Source organism: Dermacentor andersoni, chromosome 6, assembly GCF_023375885.2.
Source record: "Dermacentor andersoni chromosome 6, qqDerAnde1_hic_scaffold, whole genome shotgun sequence".
Classification (NCBI taxonomy): Eukaryota; Metazoa; Arthropoda; class Arachnida; order Ixodida; family Ixodidae; genus Dermacentor; species Dermacentor andersoni.
In genome coordinates this window covers 83,892,349-83,897,655 of record NC_092819.1, presented here as the reverse complement: position 1 = coordinate 83,897,655, position 5,307 = coordinate 83,892,349, and positions in this window count along the sequence as shown.

Genomic DNA, 5,307 nt, shown 5'->3' with positions numbered 1-5,307 from the left:
AACAATGTATTTTTCGATTTCACCATACAAATAAATATGTTTTTGATGGATAACTGTAAATTTACCGTTATCAGGCGTTATGAACGATGGGCCCTTGTACAGCGATACAGTACTATGTCTATAAACAGGACCATTGAGAAAGTGCTGAAGCGCTTTGATCGAGAATCATTGCCTAACTGGAATTGGCAACCTTGATGCTATGAAGTAGCACACGAGGGTTTATTGGGCAGGTGCCTGCTCTTAAGCTCACCTACTACGTGCAGCCTGAGGTTAAAGAGATGCTCCTCCCTGGCTGAAAGGAGCGCTGGCTAAATTCTCAGGGCTAATCATGCACACAGACAACTATAAATACAAAAAAAAAGTTGCTAGAAGAACGGTACCGAGGCAGCTATGGTGTGATGTCATTATGGGAAAGTCAAGTTTGGAGGTTTCTTTGCGTGTACGTGGCAAGTAGAGCATGTGACAGGGAAGACTACTTTCTCTCATTGACCCAACACTTACGCATTGACTGTGTATTAGTTGTCTTAGGTGACTTTAATTGCGCATGTAGTGCACAACATCGGTCGACTACAAGGCAGCGCCACGATGCCAGTGTTGACGTTTTGAATGTCATGATATGTGATTACCAACTCGTTGATGTAGGGGAGCATGAAAAAGACCCACTTCGCTAAGCACACTTTGAAGGTACAACTAATGCAACGCTCGATCAGATTAATGTATCATAACCTATCCTGCCTAGACGATACGGCTACCATGTGCACCTGGTGTTCTTTAGTGATCATTGTTTGGTGTCGCTTTGTTTTGGCAACCGGCAATTTCAAAGTTCTCGGATAAGCTGGGATTGATGGAAAATTATTAGTATGAGAAAAAAGGAGCAGGTAAAAGGCAAAACTCATGTGCATGCGCATGGGGTTCTGACATTCATTCACTATCGCACAGGCTTAAATACGTTGCAAGTAGACATGGTATTAATGTTGTTTTCATTGCTCCCAATAAGCTATGTAAGATATGCGCTGCCGTGCAGAGAAAAAAGGAGCCGGTGAAAGGCAAAAAAGAAAAGAACAAATATTTGTCCAGGGAAACACATCAAGAACAACAATTTTACTTACTGTCGTATGGGTGTGGTATGTAAAGTTCCCTTTAGCTGTGACCATCTATACGTTGGGCAAATCAATCAGAGGCTAATGGAACATAAAAGGTCGTTAACCGGTGGATCGCCTTCTAATCTTTCCTTACATTACCAAGACTTCCAAGATTGTAACTGCACGCTTAAGTTCGATGAATGCGCGGTATTGTACAGGCATAGGAATGAAGATACGTGCCTTATGGTCGAGGCATGGCATATCAATAATGGCGGAAATGCGTACATGAGGCACCCTTCGATTACCTTACATAAGGAAGAGATCAAATGTCTTAACAGCTATCTATCACGTAGGCCGGCACGTGTACCCGATTGACACGTGGTGCTACCTTTCCAGAGCATTTGCAGATGAGTTTTGTGTGTTCTTTCTTTTTTTTGCCTCAATGCTTCCTTCACAGCATTCGTGTTGTCCACTTCTCTTCTTTTGTGTCCGTGTCTGCACGCCTTACCCTTTCTTTCCATTAGTATGTTACTCTTACATCAGCGTTTTCGAAAGCGTGTCCCGAAAAATCTTATTGAATTATCAAGTCGCAGTTCTTTATGTCTTTTTATGCAGTGGGAGATATTCAAGCAATAAGTTATGATATCTATTAAAGAAGCTTCCATATTGTCTTTTGAGGAAAAAGGAAAATATAAAGGGTTGTGCGAGTTGCTCGACCAGCTACAAGAACTTGAATGCCTGCACCCTGGCAAGTACATTGAAGGAATTTACAACATTAAGGCACAAATGCAGGCAATGGACACTTAGAGATACAGAGGTGTACTAGTCCGAGCACGTACTCCTCGGTATTTGGAGCAACAGCCCTGTAGTCGTTCGCTTGGTGATAAGCGTCGGCATGCTCTGCCAAAGCATGTGCTCGAGATAGAGTATGCAGGAGCGATTGTTAATGACCAGGCTAGAATAACGAAAGCGTTCACGGATGATTATGAAAATATCTTTCAGTGCCATAAAGTTATTAACAGTGAAACTGTAATGGAAAAATGTGTTTCGTTGCTGCCACAGCTCAGTCAAGAAGAATGTGATGATGTTGATAGAGACATACGCATCACAGAAGTTGAAGCAACCATTGCTTCGCAATCTAAAGGCCAAACTTCTGGGCCTGATGGCTTGAGCACGGAATATGATCAGTGTGTTTGCTTTATATTAGTTGTTTTTCTGCCTAAAGTGTACAAAGGAACTTACCAGATTGGGTAACTATCCGCCACGCTATATCCAGGGCCCACAGCACTTGTGCCAAAAAGCAGTGATGCGCCTAAATTGCAGAAAGTCGAAGGATATCGCCACGCACCACTTTGCCAAGGGGATTATAAAATATTTAAGAAAATATTAGCTAGTCGCCCTCAAGATGTAATGGGATCAGTGGTGTGAGACCATCAAACATGTGCCATTACAGGAAGATCAATTCAGACAAATATTCACGTTGCGTGGTCTGTGCTAGAGTGTGTAGCAGAAAGTGCAGGCGAGGTCGCAATAGTTCAGGTCCATTTGGCAAAAGCGTTTGATAAGTTAATCACTACTTTTTGTTTCGTGTGTTAGAGCACATAAACACTGGGTCTCTTCTTTTTAAAGGCATCACTATCTGTTATGCTAATAGCACAACAAGGCTAATAGTTAATGGTCGTCTATCCAAATCTATCTACCTGAGGGCATCGGTAAGGCAAGGTTGTCCCTTGTTCCTTCTATTATTCGATTTATACCTAGAAGCGCTCTGCACACCAAATCTGAAGGATCATGTTTTTCACGAGTTCAAAGCGTTATCCAATGAGATCCGTTGTACGCGCCTATGCAGATGACAATAGCATTTCTGCGTTTCCCATGCATTTGAATAAGGAAATTGAAGTCCTCCTTGAGATGAAGCTTCCACTTAAGACACGGAGTCATATGAACGTCTGAATGATTGTCATTTCAATTAAGACTTATAGACACTAGCGTTATTTTGTTTGGTCAGATGGCGGATCATCTGAAAATTTGAAAAGTGCCTTTTATTTTATACAACAAAATTCTGGAAAGGACCATATACTAAAAGCTGCAAAGATGCAGCTTGAGTGCACCTGAGGCCTAACATAATTAAATGCATGACAGTGAAACAAAAACACAGTCAACAATCAAACTGATAACGTGATACACGGAAGATTACATTCAAGTTAATAACTATTGATAGAGTAAACATTGATATGTACGGCAATAAAATGATTTAACATCTAAAAACAGTATCATAAAACCAAATTCGTCGATTACAAGTTGCAATAAATCAAATATTCTAGAAGTATCTCCTGAACAATTTACACAGAACTTCAAGAGCTACATATGGACATTACAAAATGTCACTTAATATGTTTAAGTGTGAGGGTAAATATATTACTTTCATTCATTTATGTATTCATGATCGTTGGCATCAGAAATTGCAAAGGTTGATTAGCACAGTTCGTTCTGGTTCGAGGAACAGTCCACTTTCGAGCTCATCAAATACGAACAACTTTATCATTTAGGTTATGACCGCAAGAGGTTTCAGAAACTCCGCCACTCCAGGTGGTGAAAATCTCATCTAATAGAGTAGCTTATATTCAAAAGTAGTGGTAATGCAAATAAAATTATACTGTACAAAATATCTCTAGCGTGTGCTCTATAACTAATACCAGCAATATGCCTCGCGACATTTCTTGCAATACCAATAGTCTGTTAAGGTTAGTTTTTGATGTCGTGCCCCTGACCAAATGAAATTTATTAACACGAGATTGAAAAATAGCGTGATAGATTGTTGGCTGTAGTCACGTAGGAGAATCCAGTCGACATATAGAAAGAAAACCAACTGACTGACTACTTTTTTTTCGATAAGGGCTATATGATTTCTCTACCTCTTTGAGGAATCAAAAACAACTTCAAGTGTTTTAAAACTATGGTATATCTATTCCATTATTGTAAAGCACAGGCTGATTACTAGAGGTGACGACATAATTTACAGGTAGAAAAAAATGAGCTTTGGCCTTTTTAGTGGTTATTTACAGTAGATTTGCCCTTCACCACTCACTCAATATTTCAAGAATAGCGTAGCCTGTGCCTATAAGCATGTCTCGGGTGCAGCCACTCAAAAATATGTTCGTATCGGCGTAATGAATGAATCGTGGATAGCTAGAAATACTGTTTATATCATTGCCACGCGTACGTCAGCGTCTGTTATGTTTGCTTGAACAGACAGATTGAGCACATGAACACAAGGCGCAGCACAAATACGACCTTCATTGGATGTACAGTATAAACAGCCGTAACATATTTTAAATTACATGAAGTTATGTTGCAACACTTTTTCCACGTGAACTGCGTCCGCGATAAGTTCCGCGATCACACCACCGCAGTACTGAACGCCAAGGGACGATTGTTTACACGCTAGGGCCATGGCGCTAATACTATGCGAATGTCCATCGCGGATGTCGTGTCTGTGGATGTCTGTGGTCAATCGCCGCTGGTGCCTAGTATCAACGTTGCTTCGGCTGACGGGGCAAAGGCACCGTCGCTCGGTGGCTGTCGCACTCCGGCAGACAGGGACTCGTGCCGACTGGCGCTCCTGGCACGCTCTGGCCCAGTTTAGCTCTGTAGGGCGGACGGCAACTGGCTGCAACCAACCTTCGCGCGGCCACGTTCAGCAGCGTGAACGCTGACGTGTCCCGGGCACGTGCGGGCCAGCGGTAGCTCTGGAGCCGGCGATCAGTTGCTCGCCAATCCTACGACTCAGGCGGGATATCGCTGTATCATCAAAGTACTGGGGCGCGACCCAGAGCGGCGTTCTTCGGACTTCTTCTCCCCGGAGCGCAGTGCCCCGGCCACCACATCCTTCGATGTGTGCGCCCCGTCTCCATGATGACGTCTCCGCGCGCTCCCCTCGCTTCTTCCTTTTTCCAATGCCTTCTTGTCTGCCTTCTTCGCTACCATCTCGTCCTCTTTCTTCACTTGCACTTGCCAACCCTGACAATGGCCCCTCTGTTTTTCAGTCACTCTTCTGTACTTCTTCAGTTTACACACAACGCCAGACCGCACATCACCTCAGTTGGCCATTTTCCATTCACACACCACTGCACTTCACCGCATCAACGCGCACATCACGTGAATTCTCGCCGAATCGAAACACATCAATGTCAACAACAACACCAGTCACAAGGCATTGTCGTAG